Source organism: Eschrichtius robustus, chromosome 2, assembly GCF_028021215.1.
Source record: "Eschrichtius robustus isolate mEscRob2 chromosome 2, mEscRob2.pri, whole genome shotgun sequence".
NCBI lineage: Eukaryota > Metazoa > Chordata > Mammalia > Artiodactyla > Eschrichtiidae > Eschrichtius > Eschrichtius robustus.
In genome coordinates, this window is record NC_090825.1 from 7,798,496 (window position 1) to 7,824,762 (window position 26,267).

Below are 26,267 nucleotides of genomic sequence, written 5' to 3' on the forward strand. Positions count from 1 at the left end.
CTCATGCAAATGCAGATCTATATGTGGAAGCCCTAAGAATCCCTCCCCTTCCCTTTTCAAAATACAAAAGCCCCTATTAAATAAGGCCATGACCATTGTCTGTCCTTGACTAATAACCTGATTAACACTATGCTACCCAACTCTGAAAAATCATCCACAGTGGGTGCATTTCTCCTTTGAAATTTACAGATGACCTGCCTGCAAAGTTTTTGGCTAGAGATCAAGTGTGCATCAAATAAAACCTAGATGGAGCACCTACTGGGTGAAATGAAATGGCCGTGCTGGGAGCAGGGAAACTTTAAAGATTACGAATAATTTAAAAGATTAATAAGCTTTAAAATAAGATAGGTTCATAAAAATAACTATAATCCAAGCTGTTAGAAAATCATAAAAAAGAAGCAGGAGCGCTATGGGGGTTAGGAGAGAGAGTACGACTGCTATTTAGAGAGATCAAGAGTGGGTCAAAGGAAGACTTCGTATTTGAGTTTAATAGTGGAGGATAAAGAGGATTTCAACAGATGGAGACTTCTGGAGGTAATCCAGGAGAGGATGAAAGGATGCACTTGAGGGCCAAGAGGAATGAGTAGGCAACATGTGTTTACTGTACTTGACCCCAGGGGATAGACAGGGGAGAACTGGAAAGCAGCTTAGAGAGAATGTTGGGTTAAGATTTGGACGGTGAACGATACTAAGGTCTGAGGTCTCTGTTCTTAGGCAATAAGCTACCACAGTATATTAACATTAGAAGAAATAGTAATCATTCTCACCATAGCATACATAGGAAATAGGCTAAAGAAGAGCATAAAGGTCGAGAAGTTAAATTGAAGATACAGCAATTGTTCAGAAGAGAAAGAAAGGAAGCTGTGACTTCAGGTGGGGTCAATGTGAACAGAAATTAAGGCAAACCCAGCGAACACTCAGTGTGATGGGTGAGGCAAAGTACAGAAAATTAAACATGTCCACAGCTTCTTCGACCTTCCTCCCACTGAAGGTTGGATCTTCACCCCCTCTCTTGAATCTGGGTTGGCTCTCTGACTGCTTTGCTCAGTCAGATACAACAGAAGTGATGGTACCCTAGTTTCCAAGCCCATACCCTAAGAGGCTAGCAGTTTCTACTTCCTGTCTCCTCTGGGGCACTGAGACACTGGGTCAGAAGTGATGGTACCCTAGTTTCCAAGCCCATACCCTAAGAGGCTAGCAGTTTCTACTTCCTGTCTCCTCTGGGGCACTGAGACACTGGGTCAGAAGTGATGGTACCCTAGTTTCCAAGCCCATACCCTAAGAGGCTAGCAGTTTCTACTTCCTGTCTCCTCTGGGGCACTGAGACACTGGGTCAGAAACCCACTGTCCCTGAAACTGCCATGCCAGGGAGACCACATATAGGTCCTCCTGGTGATGTTTCCGACTAAGCCCAGCTTCCCAGCCAGCCCCACCAAGGCACCTGATATATGAGTAAAGCTGAAACCCACTGAGTGACTTTAGTATCACAAGAGCAAAGAAATCAACTAGTTGAGCGCTGTCCAATTTCCTAACCCCCGAAGTGTGAAATATAATAAATGGTTGTTGTTCTAATCTGTTAAATTGGGAGGAACAGAAAGCAAAGAGGCACAGATGGACTGAAGATAAAGAATGTGAGTCACTTTGAGGACAGTCATGCCATTTTTTAAAATATGATAATCAACAGGAGAAGTTTTAGAGGAGGATATGATCATTTGGTTTTGGGCATGTTGGGTTTAAGATGCCAAGAGAATATTTAAGGAAATGCAGCAGATTGTGGAAAATCCAGGTTGGATGCTCAGGAAAAAAAAGAATTCAGAGACAGCATATAATCTTTGGAATGTTTAAAATCATGGGTGTGGTTGAGACTCACCAAGGGAAAGCATGAGAGAAAAAAAGGGCTAAAGAGAAGTGAATATTTAGAATTTGTTCAAGAAAAGTAACCACACGAAGATGAGACAAGAGAACAGATATAGCGCATCAAGTGAACACAGCACCATGGGAGCCAAGTTAAGTTGGAGGATAGAAATAACACATTTTAAAAAGAGGTCTCAGATGTAAAATAGATAGCTAGTGGAAAGCAGCTGCATCGCACAGGGAGATCAACTCGGTACCAAAGCACCTAGAGGGGTGGGATAGAGAGGGTGGGAGGGAGACACAAGAGGCAGGGGATATGGGGATATATGTATACATATAGCTGACTCACTTTGTTATACAGCAGAAATGAATACAACACTGTAAAGCAATTATACTCCAATAAACATGTTAAAAAAATTTTTTTAATAAAAAATAAAAGTAAAAAGAGGCCTCATCCACTGTACCCTGATGAGGTAGAGCGAAGACTACTGGCTTTAGTCAAAGGACAGTCAATGGTCAACTTTGGGGTCAGTTTTAGAAAAACAGGAGACAGAATCCATGACATGAGAAACCAAGAAGGGAACAGATGAAGCAGAAGTGGGACAGGATATCTGTGGTAACTTGAATGCTAGGTAACCCCAGAAAATTCAATGAAATCAGGTAAGCACTGAAGGACCAAAGTTCAGAAAATTTTAGGGTACAGAAAACAGATCCTTAAACGTGGCCTCTTTTCTGAGGAGTGGTGAGTGGAGAAGAGATTGTAGATTTAAGAGGGAGAGGTGGTATAAGATCCAGAAAAACAGGGGTGGCAAACTATTAAGGTTCCAGTAAAGAGGGTGGTTATGAAAGGGAGGAGAGGGGCCTCTTCTTTAAAAAGGGGTGTGCACACGAATACACGGTGAGATGTCAAGACGGAGAAGACACGAAGAGGAGGGTACATCAAATTTCACAGTCTCCATATTTTGCGCCCCATTGACTCAATCCTCCCATGGGTGGAAATGTTCAAATTAGGCAGAGAAAAAAGTGAAGGGGCTGCAAATCATGATGAGGCAAGAGTATGGTTTCTGGAGGAGGGAGAGAGTCTGAGCATGAACAAGGAGGAAGGAATGGAGAGGAAAACTGGGAGCCAAGGATACATCTGTCCAACGGGTCCATAACCCCTGACCAGGCCAGTACATTGTAATGGACAATGGAGGCACACGTGCTATTTTTTCCCGGGTTATAAAGTTAAAAGTATGATTAATTTCACTCTTGGAAGAGGGGTCACAGTCTGCAAAACTGGAGACTGCTCTTGAACTCCAGTCTGGAGGCAAATACATGAAGCAACCCATCTTTCTTCTCCCTCTGACCTGAGACTTACGACATGACATTTTACCAAATGACGTATCTTAATAGGAGTTTGGGATTAACACATAGACACTACTATACATAAAATAGATAATCAACAAGGACCTATACTGTACAGCACAGGGAACTCTACTCAATATTCTGTAATAACCTATATGGGGAAAGAATCTGAAAAAGAATGGCTAGATGTATATGTAGAACTGAATGACTTTGCTGTACACCTGAAACTAACACAACATTGTAAATCAACTATATTCCAATATAAACTAAGAAATTAAGTTTAAAAAGAGTAACACCTGTTAGAGGCATTTTATTTTATTTTTTTATTTTTATTTTTTGGCTGCGTTGGGTCTTCATTGCTGTGCGCGGGCTTTCTCTAGCTGTGGCAAGCAGGGGCTATTCTTTGTTGTGGTGTGCGGGCATCTCATTGTGGTGCGCGGGCATCTCATTGTGGTGGCTTCTCTTGCTGTGGAGCATGGGCTCTAGGCGCAAGGGCTATTGTGGCGCACGGGCTTAGTTGCTCTGCGGCATGTGGGATCTTCCCGGACCAGGGCTCGAACCTGCGTCCCCTGCACTGGCAGGCGGATTCTTAACCACTAAACCACCAGGGAAGTCCTGCTAAAGATGTTTTAGATGTAATTTTGATCTGTTCAGAGCAAGGAGATTTGGAGCACTCTACCAGTCCACTTGGGAAAGGGCTGCAGGTAGAGTATCACTGCCCCACATCAAAACAAAATGGTGATGATAAAAAATTATGGGAAGGATAATGAAAGTAGCAGTGAACTCTCAGCAAGTGCTAGCTAGCTCAGTGGCAGGCAGGACACCAAGCAATTACACCCACACCTGGCACCCAAGAGGCACCCAGGGCAGCGTCTCTGACACATCAACTCCCACTGAACAGAAATCCATCACAGAAATGGACGGGAGCACGGCCATCTCGACCTCTGAGACTGAGCTCAGGTCACCCTCGGGCTAAAAGCAAATTCTTCTCTTGCAGATAGTGTTCAGTGTGTCAGACCCAAGCCAACACAGAATCCCCTTCTGTTAACCATGAAACAAGTTATACAGACAACTGCCAATTGGACCTGTCCTGTATTTCCAATAGCCATGCATTCCCATCTCAATCCTAACATCTTGCTTCCCGAAGGAAAGGTGAAGAAGAATAACACAAGTGCCTGAAACGTTCCTTCCCTGGGATGTTGAAAGTGATGATTAGAGAAGAAAACGCCCTGTCAAGTGAAAGAGCTGCTAAAATAGGACAGACCCATGGTCCTTTGGGGATGAGATGAAATTATATGTTTGCCACGTTAAGCTAAGGGAAGCACATTTAATGAGAACAGGTGATTTTTAGAAGTTTATAATTTTCAGACTATAACATGTTACCTTTTTTAAAATAAAGGTACTGTAAACAGTCAGCCTGGTAAGGTACCAGGGAGGGGTTTTCACAGTTTTCATTTAGATCAGGGTTTTCTGAGCATCCTACCATGCAAAGCTAACTCATTGAATAGTCCTTTACTCAAAACAGGCTCAGATCTAAATTATCAGGTCCTTCCATCCTGGACTCTCACCTCTCAGTGGGATATGGTGGGGTGGGGAGAAGCATATTTATATCAGAGATTTTAGTGCTCAATCTACTGACATTTTGAGCCAGGTAATTCTTTGTTCTGGGAGCTGTTCTGTGCATTTAGCTGCATCCCTGGCCTCTCCACCCACTAGATGCCAGTAGCAACCCCCCAATCTGTGCCAACATTGGCTCCAGACTTTGTCAAATCGCCCTGGTTGAGAATCTCTGATTTCTATGTATCAAAATACCTCTCCCTCTTTAGAAATTAAATAAGCTATCATCACTTGAAAGATTATTTTTAAATATGCTTATATAAATCACCCAACTGAATTCGTATCGAGTCATTTCAGCAAAATTTCAATAAAAACGAAAGTCACATTAATTATAACTATTTGCTACATCGGGGAAATACACGATGAAGGAATTTTCAAAGGATCAATTTCAATAAAAGTTGTTCGAATTTCATCCTACCACCTCTGGAAAATTAAAAATATGTTTGGTGACTTAATACTGAACAAGTTGATTTTGCCAATAGGAAGATTTATTACAGCAGGCCACTTTGGGCTACAAAACAGAAGAATTTTTGTTGCATCTACTTCAAAATCCCTGAAGCCTTCCCTTTAGTTTCCTGATGTGGGAGTAGGTTCTCTCTATAAGCTCGATCTAAATAAGCAAAACTCCGTATATACATGTTTGTGCAATAAATAACATTTCTCATTCACACCCACACTGCAAATGAATAGGCTTTGGGGAATAGAAAATAACTGTTCCTTTTAGTTAAAAAAAACTGCTGTCAGATAAAATAGAAATCAAAAGAATGAAAGCTTACACAAGAAGTTTTGCTTCAGGTACAAAGTCTAACTAGTGATTAATAAAAACAGATCCAAAATAAGCTTCATGTACTTTTTTTCAGGGGAGGCTGGTGTTCCTCTGAGTCTTTGACCCACTGTAAAGTTGGAAGTGGCCAGATCCATGGGCTCAACTCAGAGAGTCCACAGAAACTCTGCCAGCCCGGCTCCTACCTGATGGCTTTAGGACCTCCACTGCAGACAAGGTGGAGAAGTCAGGTGAGAGAACTGACCAATGAGCTGCTTGGAGAGGACCAGGAAGCCGAGCCCCACACCCACTGGAGCACAGCAGCCCTTTGGAGGATACTTCGTGTGCGCATCTCAACTGCAAAAAGTTACAGTCTGTTGTAACATCAGAAGCACAACGACAGGATTTATAAGAAGGGGATGGACAGCTCTTCTGAAAGGTCTGTGTTTGCCCTCATCTTTCCATCCATCTCTTGGCCCTATTCCATGGGATCAGATGAAACACTCCCCCAGAGAACTAAAGCCCCAGCCCGAACCGAAAGCAGCAGAACCACTGAAGAAATCAGTCCATCATCTGAACAAACCACGGAGCCTTATTCCCGCACACCCTGGCACAGCCAAACATGGTGTTACGGCATCTACTGCACAGTCGTCAGCTGCTGCCAGGTAAACAGCCTTGCCCTATTCAAACCCTCTCAGGATTTTCCACTGCTTTCCGAAGAGAATACTCTGCCCTTCCACCAACGAACCAACTCCTCCTAATTTCACCTCCACTACTCCCAGTGCCAAGGCTTCCCTTCAGCCCCTCCAGCCTAGCCACGGTCCTCCGGGTAAGCCTTGCACACTCTTTGCATGTTTGCTGATGCCTCGGGCCCCACTTCTGCCCTGAGTCTTCCCACTACCCAAGGTCAAGGCTGGCCTCCACCTTCTGCACACACAGCGGCCGCCTACTCCAGCCAAGGTGGCAGATCCTTCCTGGGAAACCCTGATGAACCAATTACAGTGCCTGCCTCCTCATCAAGGGTTCCATGGAAAGTCATATAACCTTTCGCGTTTCTAAGCTTTGACGTCTCCTTTGTATCGTAAGCAAGCTACGGGTTGAACACGCAGTTACAGCCCCAAATGTATGCATTCCAACAAGCTGAATCGGCCATCTGAATGAATCAGAAATCACGTAGCCGACGTTCTCTTTAGTATCACCAGAACTCACCCATCCCTTGCCCCTGAACAAGCACCATTGTCAGATGGTTTATGCAGCCCCTTGGCACACAGGAGGCAGGAAGTGAGTCAACAACTCACTGAATCTGAGAGGTGGAAGGGCCGGCTGAAATCACCTCACCTCTCCCTTCACTTTGCAGCAGAGAAAGCGAAGGCTCAAATGAATTGAACGGATCTTACAGGTTAAGGTAAGATCAAGTGCGCAGGGTCAGGCCATGTCAAAACAGGAGCAAAACCCTCTGGTCCTTTGCCTGGCACACTCAGCCTTCCTGCTCACACTGGTAAAAACCACACATTTATGGCCACAAGTTCAAATGACCCGAATTACCCCCAGAAACATAGTCTTCTCCCCAGAGTAAAGCGTAAGAGATGAACCCATGGCCTGGAAACAGGGGGCATCATTAATCCAGCCAGTCATACTGCAGGATGCCACCTGGGCAAGGGACAGCCCTCCAACACAGAAGAGGACACAGTCTGGGCATTTCCAGCTCACAGGTATGAGTAGTCCAGCAAGTAAAAGTCCATCTTTTGATAATTACCAAATTATCCTAGAAGTAGGAGCAAAGTCTTAGGGAACATAGAAAAGGGAGGAATTCCTCTGAATGGAGGAAGAAGACAGAAGCTATGGCTTCTGAAGGGGTTCAAGTTCAAGTGTTCAAAGAAGGGGGAGTAAAGGTCAGGGGGCATCCAAGCCCTCAGTGTCTTCATGGCTGGAAGGAACGTGTTGAATGAATCTGTGCTCTTTCCTAGTAGTAATGTCAGACATTCTAGGTACTGAGCAGGAAATGGGATTAAATGAGGGACCAATAAAACAGTAAACTTAAGTTAATGCACAGTGTTCAAGTAAATAGATTCTTCTAACCTTTTTCAAAAACAATAACCGAACATTTTATTCTTTGGGAAATAAAGCAAAATTAAAGTTTTCTTGTTATTGCGTTGAGTCTATAAGGGCAATCAGGATGTTCACCAGACATATTGCATCTTCACTTTTTAGGTACATTTTTATGAAAATTGGATCCTCTTTATATTATTTTAACCCATGTACCGTGACTGCCAAATTTCAGCCAAAAGAGGTTTAACACAAATGAATTAGTGCAACGTTTTTAGGAATGTCTTAATGAAAACACTGACTGCCCTCAAGTACAGAAACACTGCCAGATGCCACCTTCCGGTAACTGAGTAAGAAAATGACTTTATTACTCATAGGTTTTCATCGTATCTGAACTGAGATGAGATAGGATTTTATGGCTATATAAAATGACTTCATGGAATAAAATGGGAAAAAGCAAACATTGACGTATTTTACACATTTCAATAATGGTTCAGCTCCAGTGACCTTATTTTATATCTCTCTTCAAAGGGAATTGTTATTACACTTTTGTCTTTTTCCCCTTGTTTAGCTCCAGATCGCCTGGAGGGACCATAAAAATAAATGAAGTCCATTAGGTAAAATTATTATTTACACAAAGGCAATATTAATTTTATCTGTCAGCAGGTTTTAAAACTAAGTGTAGGTTCATTCAATCTACTTCCGTGCTAGCTAAATCAACAGGAATACTTTCTAAGAATGAAAAAAAAAAAACCCTTAAATAATGGGTCTTTCAAGGCAACATAACTATATTGACAATTTCTAAAGGATTTTTCTAGAGAGAGGAAACTCATAGGGACAGAACAAAATAATCACATTATAAATGACTCTCATAATGTGACAATTACTATTCATGGCTCCCGTTCATTTTTAGGTAAGATAGGCAGGAGCTGGAGGGCCACTTTGTCTCTTGTCACCTAGTAGGTGTGACGTCTATGATGACCTGCAAGAGCATGCAACATTGGCAGGAAGAAAGGAATGCTCCCCAACGTTTCTGTCCTGGTCAGCATCATTGGTCGCCTTCTGATTGCCAAGTCCGGTAAGCTGATGCAACTGGACATCTATCACCATGGCATCTGCGCCCATGACCTCTCCTACTGAATATCTCCGCAAACCCTCTCCTCCCTGGTTTCCTTAACACCCCAATCTCCCTGTGTGCTTACTGCATCCAGAACTCTTACTCCCGTCTTCCCTTTAAATGAAAGTGCACCCCACCCCAATTTCTCTCTTTGAGGACTCACCCACCATTTTCTCCTCCTTCATCTTCCCAAAGGTCATGTGTCATTATGTCTCTATGTTCTGACAACTCTTCCCTTTTACCCATATTTAGAATCATGCCCCACTCCCCACCCTAACCAACCCTCTCTATTTCTCACGTCTACATTGTCAGCTGTTTTTGACAGGTTTCCCTGCCTCTAGTTCCAATTCTTAACCTTCATCTCTGAGTAGCCTTCTCTGACTTTTTCCCAGTCCCCCCCCCCATCTCCATGTGGCCCCTCTGTACATCAACACTCATTTCTATTATAGTCGTTATCACCCTGAACTACAATTGCCTGTGTATGTGCCTCATTCTAAAATAGGCTGTGAAAATCTCAACCTCTGGACAATACAGGATGTAGCAGACACAAAAAGTTACCACCTGAGGAATGAGTTAATGGAGAAAAACAATGTAAATCAACATACACCTCTCTACCTTCTAATCAATATTTATGCTTCCATTAAAATGCAATTCTTGTTCCCTTTCCTTCTACGACTTCTGCTATTCATTGTCACAGATGTTTTATTCCTCTATTAAAATTCTCTTAACATCTGGTCCAAATATGAGGATTCCCATGGTTTTGAGAAATGTCCTTTCTAAATGTCATAATTTTCCAATTAGTGGTCAAAGGGATGAAGGGATTACTATAGGCAGACCAGCTAAAAAGAGGAAGTCTCCCGGGTCTGGAAACATGAAAGCACATGGAAGATATAACTGAAGTGTGTGAACCCTGAGGGGTTTGAATAAATTATTCTGGCACACCATAATTTGCTGGAACCACTTGAAAAATCAAAAGACAAAAAAAAGAGGAAGATATTACAATTCACAGCAGAAGTAAATTCATCAAATTCATTATTCTAGCGTGAAAATGCAAATACCTTGAAATTGTATCAGATAAATTTACAGATAATAGCCTACTGATACACTTGGGAAAACTAGGCTATTTAGTGAAAAGGCCTCTGATAGGTGTTTTCAGATTTCAGTTGGGAATGGCCCTTGTGTGTGATGTCCGATGATACCTATTAGGCCAGTGGACCAATACACCAAAGCTGATTCATTTGAGTTCAACTGTGTCACACTCTTTGGTCTAAGGACAAAAAAGGTAGACGTCAAGAGCACTAATTACAATTTTGGGGTCCGTTTATTAAAAACAAGAATAAGAAATCCTTACAAAAATAAAAAATAACTATATTGTACTGCATATTTGAAATTTGCTAAGAGAGTAAATCTTAAAAGTTCTCAACACAAGAAAAAAATACCGAGCCACATCATATCAAAATCAAAGATTCTGCTAATCGGAGAACAATGAAATACAAGAACCTGCAAAGAAAGTTATATGTTGATGCACAGCATTCATACATCTCTTGTTTTCCTGAAATAAGCCTGTAAAATAAGTATTAACATTCTTTCCTAGTCTACAGATGTGAAGACTCAAGGAGGTCCCACAGATAAATGGAAGAGCTAACAATTCTAACAGGTACATCCCTGGCTCCAAATCCATGGTCATCTCGCTACACTGAAGGTACCGTCCCAGCGTATACCTCGTTTCTGCAGTTATCATTTATTGACTAGGAATCGGGAGCTCTGCTAGACACATGGATCCTCTGGCTAAAAAAAAATAGCAGGTGCTCTATTTCTACCAACTGACTTCAGTTGGGCCTGAATACGTGTTTGCTCGGGGACAGAAATTTCACGAAGTGACTGGCAGCATCATTCACCAATCCTGGAGCCTGAGACCTCACTGATCATAATTTAATCTAGATAGCGAAGAATGTGCACCAGCCCTTGAACAACTACGACATGGGCTTAGCATCTAGTGTCACCCTCTGCTCACCATCCACACATCCTCCTGGGAGCTCAGGTTATGGAAGAGCAACCATCAGCAGGTGAACATAGATGTATATCCCAGCTCCAACCTGACCCTGACACTGCAACTTCCATCCTCTCTTCTCTTCTACTTGAGTGCGGAGAATTACCTCCAACCAAACATGGACCTAACAAACCCTCAGTTGCCCCTCTTCCCCAAATCTGCTTCCCGCCTGAGTCCTCCCCATCACAGCTAGAGTCATTTTGGCTTCTCTAATTCCCCCACCTGCCACTCTAAACCATCAGTAAACCCTGTCCTATGGATCACGCAGCTGGCCCCCTCTCACCTCCATGGCTGCAGTCCCACGTGAAGCCGCTTCCTCTCTCCCCCCGACTCAGCAGAAGCCTCTCTAGTCGGGGTCTTGGGGCTTTCACTCTTGCCTCCCCTGCAACAAAGCCTATTATCTACGTTACAACCAGAGCAATCTTCGTAAAGAGACTGAACAAGTCAAACTCAGAGAAGCAGAGAGTAGAATTGGCTGCCAAGGGCTGGGGAGTGGGAGAAACGGGGAGATGTTGATCAAGGGGTACAAAGATTCAGTTATGCAGGCTGGATACGTTCTGGAAATCTAATGGACAGCATGGTGACTATCGTTAATAATACCATATTGTGTGCTTGAAATGTGCTAAGAGAGTAGATCTGAAATGTCCTCACCACACACACACACACACACACACACACACACACACAAAGGTAACTATGTGATGTGATGGATATGCTCATTAGTTTGATTGTGATAATCATTTCACAAGGTGTACATATATCAAAACATCACGTTGCAGTTTGTCCTAATGATATGGTATGTTTATATGATTTCCTAATACTGGAGCACCTTTGCATTACAAGCCTAACTATAACTAAATCAAGGCAGATTGTTATTTTATTACAACTGATTAATTCACTTGACTAAGATCTTAAGTCAGTTGTGATTGTGTATTACCTTTTTTAGGTTTTGTTATCGAAGTTACGTAAGTTTCATAAAATTGTTTAGATAATTTTCCAATAAAATTTCCATCTTATTTGCTCTTAACAAAAACAAAAACACATCATGTTGTACGCTATAAATATATGCAAGTTTTATTTGTCAGTTGTACCTCAATACAGCTGGAAACAAAGAATCAACGAAAATAAAATATCTGTATTCTTTAAAGGGTTGTCCCCACCCACTTCTGCACTTTCCCCAGCACTGCCATGCGCCGTGCTGGGGCCACGCACACGCATACACTCATCTCTCTGGTATTTTCGCCCACCGACTCATCACCTTTCAGATGCCACTTGCTGGTCCTTAGGTCCAGAGGTTGTTTCTCTAGGTCCTTCCAAGGGGCCTCCTTCTCATTACTCAGGTGTCCTTCAATGTCGCCTCCTCAGAAAGGCCTCCCCAACCAGGCCAGCTGAAGCACAGCCTCTTCCCCTCTACCAGATTCCTCTATGCTCACTTCTTCAAGTCACTCAAAACTACGTGAAATCACTCAACTGATGTGTATCTGTTTATGGCCTGTTTAACCCACAAGAATATCAGAACTGGAGGACTGAGCCTGGGTCTTGCTTGCTGGATGTCCCCAGGGCCCAGAAGACAGTATGATATTAAGTATTATCGACTGACCGACTAGATCCTAGAGGGGAGAGAAACCAAGACAGCCTTCATCTAAGTGATGGAAAAATCATTGTAAAGGCCTGGATACTTTCTGCCAGTGCCGCTGAGGAGTGCTCACGGCAAGTTTCGGGAGCGTTTCCATGGAAAACTACAAGTTCCCTCACAAGGAATCAATCTATTAGGTGAGATTTCAGGAGAACAAGTCAACGAAGACCATGAATTAGCTGCCACAAAAACATCGAACGATCAGCACATAATGCAATGCGGGGACACGCAGACGTGCTGTGGACACATGGTGTTTTATTCTTCAGTTCATTAGCCTGAAATGTGGAAAGGTCATTGAGGACATTACAATAAAGGTCTCCGTGGTTTAAAGTAATCGCCAAGTGTGTTAAATTCTGCACTTCAAAATATTAAAAGCTACGTGATGGTGGATATATTAATGGAAACACAAAAAGAATGATTCCTAAATACAAGTCCAGGAAAAGCAATGACAGATTGCACCAATTTGGCACGCTGTTCCTTAACAGTGAAGGGGGCTAAACACTGCTGCAGGATGCCTGCTTGCTTGATTTTGCCTTGTGAAAATTAAGAACTACCTATGGTACCCCTCAGCCTACAATGTCCTGGTGACCCGCCCTGCCCACCACCGCTACTTTGGGAGAGGCAGCATTCCAGAGATGCTGAAAACACGGACTCTGGACCCAGACCACCTGGGTTCCAATTAGCTCCAACAATAACTTTATGTCTCAGGTTCCATTATCTGTCATATGGAGATAAAAACCCATAGCTTAAGATTATACAAGTTAATTTGAAAGAACATAGAAAATTCCCTAGTGATTAGGAAGCACTAAAAAAGTTTTAATAAGTAAGAGCTATTTAAAAAAACGCTTCTTAAATCTTGCAGGAAAAGAAAATCTCTAACCACCAAATTAGTGTCTTCCTACAAAGAGATGATAAAATCAGTTCACTGTTTAAAAAGAGCTGTGATGGTGGGTGGCCTCAGCCTTAGGAAAATTCCACATCTCCCCAGGAAGCTTATAATGGAACATTCATAGCAGCATTTTTCATAATAGCAAAGACCCAGAAATAATACAGGTGTCCACTGAGAGAATGGAAAATTTTATGGTGTATTATATCACGGGGAAAATGGATAGACACCAGCTACATACAACATAAACAGATAATAGAAACATCACAGTGAGAGAAAAAGTCAAGAATAATATATAATATAGTAAATCACTATTTAGTGCAAATACACAAAGAAGCAAAACTAAACAATAATTTGAATTTGTTAAGACTATATTTAAACACAATATTGTAAATCAATTATATTTCAGGTTTACAAAGATAATAAATATCATGGAAACATGTCTTAAGACAATTTAAAAATGTGACAAATAAAACATAAAAAATGTATTTAAAAAGCAAGGAAATGTAAACAGAAACTTCACAGTCGTGCTCACGTGAAAGTGAATAAATAACTGAATGAACAATGGAGATAATTCACTACTTCATCACCTCTGCATGATCAAACCACTTGGATCAATTAGACTCACTAATTCTCCTCAGCCCCACCCACCCTGTTTGTCCACTTCCACCTTTCTGCCTGGAACACACTCTCCTATGTCTGTATTAGAACCCCATGCCTCCTCTGAGGTCCAGATCAAACACCAGCTCCCCCATTCCCGTGACCACTTCCCCAGTGAGAAACAAGGAGGCCTCCACTGAGCCTCCTTGTGCTACAATTGTCTCCACAGCCCTCAGCTCACACTGTCCAGCTTCTTCTGCCTGTGACATGGCATCCCTGCTGCATGGGAGGACCACGCAGGAGAGCCTGTGCCCTACTCGCGACTGTAGCCCCTCAAAGCCCACCACATTTTTTTGCACATAGAAAATGTCTAATATTTGTTGAATGAATGGATCAACCAACCACTTACAAATAGTGGAAAGAAGGGTCCGGCTAACGTAGGAGGAAGTTGGAGAACAGGTGAGTTTTGGAAGCATGGGAATCATGTGACTGAATTGGAAATAAAAAGATCACTTTTTGGGCAGAGAAACAGAATAAAGTCTCAGGGTAGAATTTACTGAGAATGGGGGTAGTAAACACATTTATCTGCATGAAATTTAAAGACCAAAGTTATAAATAATGAAATCAAATAAATCATGGCACATCCATCCTATTAAATAGTATACAGCTTGTAAAACCAATGTAGTAAAACTCTGTACACGGACATAAAAATCCAATAATGATGCTGAGTGAAAAAATAAAGTGTAGATATTTATTTATCTATAGAGAGAGAAAAGAGAGAGAAAGAAAGAGAGGAGTCCCATTTTTGACTGAAATAAACCAGACGATTTTTATGTTTATATGTTTGTAGGTGAAAGAAAATTGTGTTTACTCCTAGGCAGTGGGGCTATCTTATATTCTTCTGTACTGTTTGAATTTTCAACAAGCATTGATTTAGTGTGTAACTTAAAGTGAGTAAAAATATTTAGGTTTAGTATAAGTGAATGGGGTGAGATGTGTGTTCTAGATTAACTAATGAGACTGGAGCCCTAATGTCCATCTTTAGATTCAGCTCAGGTTGACTCACTGGGGATAAGGGATAGAAAATGATGGGAGAACAGGAGCTGAGGGCAGGACAGAAAGCAGGGCATGTTTAAAGAGGGAATGGTTAGAAGGTAGAAATGTTGACAGAGCAGAAGCCAACTTCCCATAAGGATTCTCCAAACAAAACAGGAAATTCCTATTATTCTCATTTAAAGTCGGGTGAAGAACACTTATGATGTTCTTATGAAAACACATGACATGCTGGTGTAAACCATGAGTCAGTACAGACATTTCTACAACTGGGACCTCCAACTCCTTTACTTACTACACTCATTTTACCTGGGAAAAAAAGGAAATCTTCACTCTAACTAAGAAAATGGGATTGGTTTTATCAGCCTTGGCAGATAAACCATAATAAGCAAAGCCCTCAGCTCATACAGAGAGGAAATGATCAGGCGGACAGGCTTTGACAAATGCTTTCCATCCTGACATGGCCATCCTGCATTTTTGTTCTCAAAGTTGCCCCTTTAGCTTGGTAAATAGCACATACCGTGAAATCATTACAGGAAAGTTAGCTCACATGTTTGTTTTGTCGATATGCGGTAGATCGTGTTTCCGGTTGAGTGCCTAGATGAAAGTGACGTACCTTCTCTAACACTGTATGTAAGAGGCAAAATGTTATGGTTAAGCTCGCTATTCTGGAAAATTCACGCGGTTCTCTTTGATTACAACCACAGGACCACAAGAAGCAGGTCCTTACCCACAGAGATAAGATTGGAGGTGGAGAGGCTGTGCTTTCACTCACAAACACTTCATTCTGGAAAGTCGGATGTTTTCCAAGCACAAAGCTCGCTGTTTGAGGACAACCCCTTGCAGCAGGGACAGATCTATCTAGTTGGTAACTAGTCTCATGAATCATAATAAATTGGCAAGTTATGGAAGAAAGCTACGTATTTAAGAAGTCCAAAAGAAAAGCTCGTTTCCACCTTGCAGAATCCGGTATTGCTTTAACAATTGCTATTTTTGAAATGTGAACAACTAGGCACTTGGTGGTGGCTATGGCTGCTTGACAAAACTCAATTTTTTTTTTCCTTTTATACACCAACACACACACACACACACACACACACACACACAGAAAAATCTTAAGGGGCTTAATAGTATTCATACACTTTGCTTTGGCGGTTTCATCTCTAGGACTTTCTCCAAAGGAATTCATCAGCTAAGTCAACAAAGATTTACTTTGAAATATATCCCTGCTAGTCTGATTATTATGTATTACAACCATGATCTGGAAGCTTCTGTTTAGGGAAAGGGAAATATACAAATAAAGAAGATCAGGAAGGTCTGATCTGTTTTTAAGGGAAAAACAGTAAGAGGATACTGTTTTTAAGAGAAATTTTAAGGACATGAGAAATACTCAAGATACAATATTGAATGTGTGGGCAGAAAACTAAACTCTGTGCCTAGCATATAAACAAGTGCATGTGTGCACACAGAGCACACCCACAAATGAGAGCTCACATGCATGGACACACAGACATTCTCATAGAGAAATGTAAACATACAAACGCTGGGAGCCTGGGTGCTGAGTCTGACTGACATTGATGCAAATCCCAGTTCAGTTTCTTGCTGGTTGTATGGCCTGTATTTCTGTCTTCAAGTGGAGATAAGCTTTGAGGATTTAATTTTTTAACCAATGTGAAACCCTTAGAACAATGCCAACCCCACTGTAAGTGCTCGATAATTGTTAGACACCACAACGTGGATCTGAATTGTTACAATTAACATCTGGAGGAAAATACACCCGATCATTAGAATCATCTGAGATGTGCAGTTCTGCATAGATTTTTAATACCTTTGGGGGTTGTTTTGCAAGTTTACTGCAGATGGGCATGTGTAATTATTATCATCAGAAGAAGTGTTTACGTATTCTTTTACTGAGAAAATGCTACAGAGGAGAATCAAGATGAGTTGGGAATGTAAGTCCCCTCTCTGACTCTTTTCATCACCAGAGGACAGAAGCAGCTCTAATTAAGTCCAGTCTCTGAACATTTGTTACACGTGTCATGCTTGAAGATGCTAGCAAGAACAGGAAAGATGGTTTCGAAAACAACCATTAATTATTTTTAAAAGGACTAGATTCTTGCATCTCATCAGAGCTAGGTCACCACCTGAAAAGCATCCCCCTAACTCAGGAGCACCTACTACATCTGAGTGGCCCTCTTCTCAGAGAAGAGCTGATCAGGGCTGTAAGCTTCAGAGAAAAATACAACAGAACAAGATGACATACCCAAATTCTCTGGAGGAAATTCCTCATGGCCAAAGATTTTGCTCACAGTAGGAAACTAGAATTTAAATTAGATTCATTACCTAAGCAGTACAGTGACCCAAGACCTGCTGGCTGAAGCCAGCGCAGAAAAAAACAAATCGAGAAAAACAGGATAATGTTCGAAAGCCTAGAAAAACTATGACGATGGTGTGGTATCAAATGTTAGATCAAATGAAGGGCGTTTGCGGTGGTCATCCATAGCTTCCTAAATGGAAGTCAGAGCTAAAGTGTTCAAAAGCATGTCGCTGGAGTCTTCATTTCTCTTGTGAGTTTCTCCCATGCGCCATACTTAAGATAAAATACAATGAGATCATAACCCTTCAAAAGCTTAGTTTATAGTCCAATATTTTTCACTAGTGGTTAATGGTGACTCTCAGAGATTAGAACAGAAGAGGTTACAGGAAAAGGCAAGAGTACAGACACATTGAGAAAACAATTTCCTAGCAGGTGAGAGCCACAGGTGAGTAGCCCGGTATAGCTTAGGATACCGAAGAGCTGCAATCCAGGTGTGCCGGGGACCACCCCCTTCCACCTCTAGGTAAGTAGTCTCCACCGTTTACCAAACCTACCCACACAATGTTACCATTTTCTGCATGCAATGACAAGAAATACTTTGGAAAAAGCTGTGAGAGTTTGTGAATCACAGACCCGCGTTTTATCCAGTCAAGATACTATGACTCAGAGGACTCAAAAGCTTTTGGCTGCAGGTTATCAGCCGTCTAGAAAGGGGCAGCGCCAGAACGTGAATTCACATGTGCTTGACTCAGAAACCACTGTGCCATCCTGTCTCGCCAATGGTATAATGACCGACTGCTTTAGGCAGACTGACAACTTTGCAGCCATAGAATACCAACCCCACTGGAGAAAGTCCCACATTTAAAAAATGTGTAGAGTGTATGCTGCATTTCAAATGTAAGATGGTACTAAACTATTTGTCTCTCTGTAAAAATGAATCCCAATGGTCTAGCAATTCCACTTCTAGGTATATACCTAAGAAAAATTAAAACATATATCTACGCAAAAACATGTACATGAGTGGTGATAGTAGAATGATTCATAACAGTCCAAAAAAGAGGAAATACTGTGAAAGCCCACCAACTATTTAATGATGATTAGAAAAAGGAAATGTGGAATGTCCTACAATGGAATATGATTCAGCTAGAAAAAAGGATAAAGTGCTGATACAGTCACAACCTGGATGAACCTTGAAAACATTATGCTAAGTGAAAGAAGCCAATCACAAAAGGCTACATATTCTATGATTCCATTCATATGAAATTTCTAGAAGAGGCAAATCCATAGAGACAGAATATATGGGGCTTGGGGGAAGCAAATGAGGAAATTTTGCTAATGGATACAGGTTTTCTTTCGGAGGTGATGAAAATATTCTAAAATTACATGGTGGTGATTGCACAACTCTGTGAATATATGAAAAAGTGCTGCAAACTTTAAAAGGGTGAATTTTATGGGATGTGAGTTATATATCAAGTAAAGCTATTATAAAAAAAAATTCCAAATTCCAACTCAGGCTACCATGTTCTTGTGATGATGAAGCTGGGAGTAGAGAAAGAAGCTTTGTGTACAGCTGATTTCCAGGAGGGATGTTAGGGGATCTTTTCAGTTTAGGGGAGGAGGGCCCCCAGCAGTGATGGAGGTGGCAGTGATGGTGGGGACCCCGTAAGTAAGGAGAGACCTCCTCATATATAGAGCTTTTCATAGGCTGGGTTCCCCTTAGGCTGACATAAATGGGGGCGGGGGGCAGGGGTGGATGAACTACTGGTGTATAAAGAAGTAAAAGAGCCATACAAAACCCAATCTGAAATTCACATTGTTATTCAATACTTTGAGGTCAAAGCAGATTTTTAAGTTGAAATGCACTAATTATCCAGATAGCTTGTTGCCACATACATACTCATGAAACAACTGACTCTGCAATAAATTTAAATATCTTTCACTATTTATAATGAAAAGTCACTTTATAACTTATATTATCCATCATTAGGAGTTACGTCATCATTTATATTACTTATATTCTATTACTTAATAATTGTATTGGTGGAGACCTGGCTCTAAGCCCAAGAGCTGATGTCCCCAACATGCCATGTGCATGCACCTTTGGACAATCTCCAAAGGCGATGGCCACACTTCCTCACCCAAACATATTCAATAGAAATTCCTATTCTTTTCCCAGTGTTTTTCCAATGTGAGAGCAATTATATCAGATAGCTAAGGAAAGTTTTTCCAGTACTGTATTTCTCATTTTCCAAAGAGAAAAGTAAACAGAAGAACCAATGAGCATGCAGGTGGCTGGGTGGCATCTGTACCCTTGGTCCCCTTCTCAGCCTTTAAATATTAGTCTCACTCCTCCCTCCACTGTCCCCACAGCATGAGGTCACAGAGTGCTGTGAACTGTCAACTTAGCATTTCAGATCACAAAAGAGTAATGTTTTCCCCAAATCACAACCCTATATAAGTCTTTAGCCAGCGTGTCTTTACAAATCTTTTCCTAGACCACAGAGCAAGATTCTCAGCCTATGGGGATTTTCTGGGCAGGGTTCTCATCACATGGGAGTTTTCCTAAGGAATTCAAGGATAAGAATAGGCCTGGGGTTGCTAGCTAAGCACAACTCAGCCCTAACAAACAGCTGCCTCTTCTCCTGACTGTCACCATTCCTTCCAGAGCAGTGTCTCTGAGCAGGCCAGCGCGTCTTCAGCACGCTCTGATAAACCAAAGGCAAGCCTGTCCCAATCCAAGTGGGCCCCGTATGTGGCTCGCTAGACAGCCCTCTGCACTGGTCTACAGCATGGAGACTTGTGTCCTTATTTGCTGTAACCACGTGCGTAAAATGATTAACTCTGCACACAAACTCTCTCTCTCTCACACACGCACACGCACACGCACACACAGGACTCAGATGTCTAAACCCTTTCCTCTTGGTCCACTCTTTTCACTGAATGTCAAAACCCGTGAAGGAGGATCCGTGAAACACCCACATATCTTATTATTAATAAAGTGATTTTGCCCATGGCCAGGGGCTAATTAGTTCCATGTAAACATACAATCACAGAGCAACAAAGGACATTGACATCTTATCTTGTCTACCGACACTTCTCTGGAATTTTTAGAAGGAGCATGTTTCAAACTCGTCCTCCATCTCAGAAGAGATGCTACAGATTTATCTCAAATCGGATTATTCCACAGGTCTTCCCAACGACTTTTGGAATCAGACAGATGGGAGTTTGAATTCAGCCTACCTTCTAGCTTGAGAACTTTGGGAGAGTTTCCTAACCTTTGCCAACTCTCTTTCCTCATCTAAAATACTAGGACCATCTAACTGCCATGGTTTGTGTGAGGACCACACAAGCTCATGCTTTTAATGCTCCCAACACGTCACCAGGCATATATTAATGGTACGTGGTGAATGCCCTTCTCTTCCTGCCCCAGCCAGTCTTCTGGTTGAATCATGACTGGCTTTTTCTTTCTCTTCCATCTATCCCCAACATGGTTTAAACGCCTCTGTCCTGACCCTCTGCATTTGATCCTGGGGACAGTCCCTGAGCATGGCTGGCAAGACACAACACAATCTTACTCCAAACTCCCGTCTCACCCTCCACCAGGCACCACGCACGATTCAGCATTCTTGAGACACCAGCATGCTTACCCTTACACACCCCTTTCACTCTTTACGCTCAGAATGGCTTCTCCCAACTACAACTCCTATCCTGTGAAGGCCCACCTCAGATGCATCTGCAACAGTGTGTTTATATACCCACTCTCATCCCGCATGAGAACTACTTGTTCCTTGGACCTTGCGCTCAAAACCCACTGCACGTATCTTTTATCATTCCACTTACAAAGTGATATAATTCTTCACGAACTTGGTATCCTCAATACAGCATCAGCCCATGGGCAGAGACAGTCTTATTAGTAGGCATTTTTTTTTTATCACAATAGACAACTTAGATATTAAACATTATGGAGACACAGTCAATGTTTGTGAGACAAATGAGGAGGTACAGGAGTGGTTGGGAAGTCCAGCTCCACCATCAGCCTTCCTGAGTTTCTGCCCCTTGCTGGATGAGTGACTTTGGGTGAGTTACGTAACCATTCTAAAGCTCAACTGCCTCATTACAAAATGAGGATATTAATTGGACTTTCCCCGTGGGTTGTTGTGAAGATTGTAATATTGAATTCTTTACATGCAGCATCTCACACTGACTAGCATGCTACAATTGACACACACCTGCTGTCACACTGTAATGAAAATCGGAACCCCTCATTTCAAGCCATCTCATACTCTGTTGAAAAATGGGCTAATCTTCTTTGCTGAGTATTCCTTGTCAGTGCTCAGAGGTTTAAGCCTTAGAAACAAACAACTTAATAAGAGAGAAGAGGATGAGAGAAAAGACAAACAGAAACTGTACACACACAGCTCTCCTATTCTACTATTGGAGCTGGTCAGAAACACAGTAAAGGTGATACATGGCGTTTATATCCAAGTTCTAAGACAGGCTCAGTGTCCTACTGTGAATCATCTTTAGAAGACGTACATGTGGCCCTTCTCTTAATTTCCTCATCCATGAAACCCAGAGTTGTCATATTTCCCCTAACCATGGTGATACATGCTTTCATTAGCTGCCTGCCATGAGGTTAAACTAAGCAGGGTACATCAATGATTTTTGTTTCTAATCAAAGTCATAAAGTCAAGTGGTTCCAACTAGCCCTCTTCTATATATATATATATATATATATATATATATATATATGAGAAAAGCAGGCCTAAAATTGCAGCTTGGTTACCCATAACTTGGTAACCAAGTTATAGTTACCGTAACTAATACCATTGATAAATCTCCAAGCCAAGGCTAAACCATTTATAAGATTTAGTAACAGCTCAAAGTCTCTAACACTATATCACTAGGTTCCTTATTTAATCAAATTATTTTGAAATGTATATTTGCAACGATGAGTGATTAGAAGGTTCCTCTTATAAAGGATCATTCCAGTGTCCCATTGGCACATAATTTGAAGACAAATAATTTCCCCTTATTAGGCAGAAATCATGATTAGACTCACCTCTGATAGCTGGTTCTTGAGATCACAGGATGAAAATAACCACAAATGAATGAACAAACACTAAGTCCTTCCAGGTAGACCGTCTCAGGTGACCTCCGAAGGTTAACTCGTGTAAGGGGGATGCTGGCATTCCAACCCTAAACCAACAAGCAATGGGCTGTTTTGCTGTCTCCCTCTTTCCAACAGGTACTAGATTCCAGAAGGGATTATCCGGCCGCCCAAAGAAAGGGTGACTAGAGGGTAACCAGCTCTCAGGCATGTTCTCTCACTGATTTAATGTGGTTTGGAAGCAATTTCTAGAGTTACAGAAAGTTAATCAAGATACTCATTATTTTATCCTACCGTGAAATAACAGGCCCGAGCAGCCAACTCCAGGAACGTCCCCGGAGACTGTGTTTGCGCACGTCAGGAGACAAAGCAGGGTGTTCAAAACACCTGCTGTTACAGCATTTGTGTCCCTCCAGAGAATCTGAATAACACTTAGAAAATGGCTTCACAGAAAAATGGTCTCCCCAGAGATCGAAAATTCTGCAGGAATCCCACAACGGGGACTGTCCTACATGCTCTCACACAAATCCTCCCTATCATCCAGGGGCTATGACTTGGTCTATCTCAGGGCTTCTCAAACTTTCCATTCATACGCAGCACCTTTCCTAATTTTAAGCCATATTTAAAGGTAAGTTTCTGAAGGCCCAGGACAGCGTTCCTTCCACACCTGGTCACCTTCCTTCACTCTCATGGAACTGAATGATTTATAATGTATAAAAGCCAGTGGGGTTCTGGTGGGGAGACACAGTGAGAAGAATACATTACTTGGAGCTAGGCAGACGTGAGCCAAACACAGAAATACAAACCTTGGCTCAGTGACTTCAGCTCTGTGAGGTGAAATAAGGATACCACGCCCACCTCGCTGGATGATTGCAAGGACTAAATGAGCTAATATAATAACCTGCAAAAGGTTGCCAGGGTGCCTGGTGCCCAGCTGAGGGTCAGTAATCATGAATTTGTTTGCATGGCCTTTTAAAAGGGGGACTTTGAATCTTCTAGATTCTCTTCCATATCATACTGCTGAATAGACCATACTGCTGAATGGACCACCTGGAGGACGTGTGTGGATAGACAACGTCTGTAAGAGGGGACACCAGCACAGCTGCCCTAAGTACACACAGCCTGCATCTTACACACTCACATGACAGGCCAGCAGGAGAAAGGGACCCACAGGCCAGCAGAAATGACCAAGAATGATGAACGTCTGGGCTCTCCCTTTACCTACCAGGAAAAGAGGAACTTTGGTTTTCTAATTCCCCATGATGAGGCTAATTCATGACCCCTGGCTTAACTAGTCAGAGAAATGGACACGGAGAAAGAATTTGTTAGAAATTAAATAAACAGAACACAGTGAAAATGACACCACCAAATCAGCTCTTTCTCAGAGGGCTTCACATGCCCAACAGCAGGAACCCTCCAAATAGATACATTTTCCTAAAGGCAACTGCTTACTCATCATTAAGTTTGACAAAGTCATGGATATCTATTTATAATATCATAAGAAAAAGAGAGCATAACACAGGCTTTTCAAAGTTTGGCTAGCGGGAATAGTCTCATAAAGACTCTACCCTAGATTTATTAAAAATAAATACAATAATTAAAGCATAGAAAAGTAGAAAGCTAAAAATATTTCCTCAGACATGAAACAAACTGTCCTCATGTCAATATTCAAATCCAGTGAGATTTGAATGTATTTCTGCTTTGAGAGTAAAAGAAACACTGATTTTTCTCTTCAATGAAAGGAATTATGGATATCAAAAAATAGTATTTTGATTTATATGAACGCTTCAAGTATCACATTTAAACATTAAATGTGTATTGGATATGTAAAGCATGCATAGCACTAAACTACATGTTGTAAATAATTCAAAGAACTTTACACAGTATTAAGGAGCTTAAAACCAAATTTGGGGAGAATCAACACATACATAAGTTGATTACTAAGAACTGATAAAAATACCAAGTGGAAATGCGTAAGATAGCTGTAGCCTTAACATTTAAACTAGAAATGTTTGTATCTAGAGAACAGACAGAGAAGATATAAAAAGAAATTAGTCCAATGCAAGAAGGTTTTTTGTGCTACACAGATTTCAAAGAGGTCTTTAAGTAAAGATTAGATGTTCACTGTCATGAAATTTGGAAAATGAAAAAGAAGAGATTCTTGAATGAGAAACATGGGGGCTTCCCTGGTGGCGCAGTGGTTGAGAATCTGCCTGCCAATGCAGGGCACATGGGTTCGAGCCCTGGTCTGGGAAGATCCCACATGCCGCGGAGCAACTGGGCCCGTGAGCCACAACTACTGAGCCTGCGCGTCTGGAGCTTGTGCTCCTCAGCAAGAGAGGCCACAATAGTGAGAGAGGCCCGCGCACCGCGATGAAGAGTGGCCCCCGCTCGCCGCAACTAGAGAAGGCCCTCGCACAGAAACGAAGACCCAACACAGCCAAAAATAATAAATAAATTTATTTATTTATTTATTTTTAAAAAAAGAGTAATTTAGAATGAGAAACATGTATTCTATCAAATTTCTCATAGAATAAACACTACATACCAGAGTTTCTTAATCGCAGCATCACTGGCATTTGGATGGGATCATTCCTTGCTGGGGCAGGGATGGCGCTGGGGGGAGCTGTCTGAGTACTGGAGGCCGGTTAGCAGTACTGCTCGCCTCTACCTAGGAGATGCCAGTAGCTCAAGGCAATAGTCTTGACAATCAAAATGTCTCTAGACATTGACAAATATCCCTGGTTTGGGTGCGTGGGTGGGGCCTGGCATCGCCCTCCCTCCCCCTGAGAATCACTGCTACATACAAAGTTAGTATCTCAAAGAAGTTTCTGAGTTGTGACATAACAGGAGGACTACACGTAAAAAGGGAGCATTCCAATCTTTTCTTCGTACTTCCATTTTCTTGTCTATTTACTGTGCCAGTATGATCCTGTAAACAGAATGTGCTGCACATATTAATCCAAACCGTACCCTAATCCCTACAACACACAATTTCGCCACAATGAACTGTGGGTTTCACAAAACAGTTATATAACGGAAACCAGATAAATGTGCTTGTTACCACAGTAACAAAGACAGCACAGTTTGGTAAATGAAATGAACACTGCCAAAATTTGTAAGCAAAGCCTTCACCTAATCCATTTCAAAAACCTGGACAGGAACCCTGAATGTCCTGAGGAAGCGTCCTTTGATCTCTCAGCTACCTGGCTGCTTTTGTCTCGCTTTGCAGATGGGTAACGGAATTAGAAGCCAAGTACGCACCTGCGGAAGAGGCTACATGACCTTCACAGGGCTCAGCCGTGAAGTATAAGAAGAAAGAAAGCTATCTGCCTATCCCCACCTCTCTTCTCCCCTTGCAGCTAAGGGCTTTCTGCCTTCAGTCCCAAGAGTCAACTGAGACTTTTCTTATCAGTTGGCCTGGAAGCTCTGGGTGGGGACAGCACAATAGTTACTTAAGATAAAGAGGAGAGTCTCCTGTCCTGTCCAGTACCGTCACCACCACCTCACCATCATCACCACCATTATCACCATCAAAACCACCACCCCCACCATTAACATCACTTCCACCATCAATACCACCACCATGACGATCACCACCACCACCACCATTTCCACCATCAATACCACCACCATCATCACCACCACCATCATGATCATCACCACCACCATCATCACTACCACCATCACGATCACCACTACCATTAGCTGGAAGGTACAATTCCTATAGCAAGGAATCCTGCAACCCTGCATTGTGCTCCAGCACAAGCTAAGCCCTTCTTGGACATAAGCCCACTGAACTTTCCCAGCACACACTTGTTACCCACACTAGACTCTTCCACTTCTAGAACGTCTACATTTCCAAAACTTG

General features: G+C 42.0%; 1 protein-coding gene across 1 annotated transcript in view; it reads right to left on the bottom strand.

Moving 5' to 3' along the window:
- Positions 1–26,267, bottom strand: part of SEMA5A (semaphorin 5A) — a 492,176-nt gene that overhangs the window by 311,064 nt on the left and 154,845 nt on the right. The gene's annotated exons all lie outside the window — the stretch shown is intronic.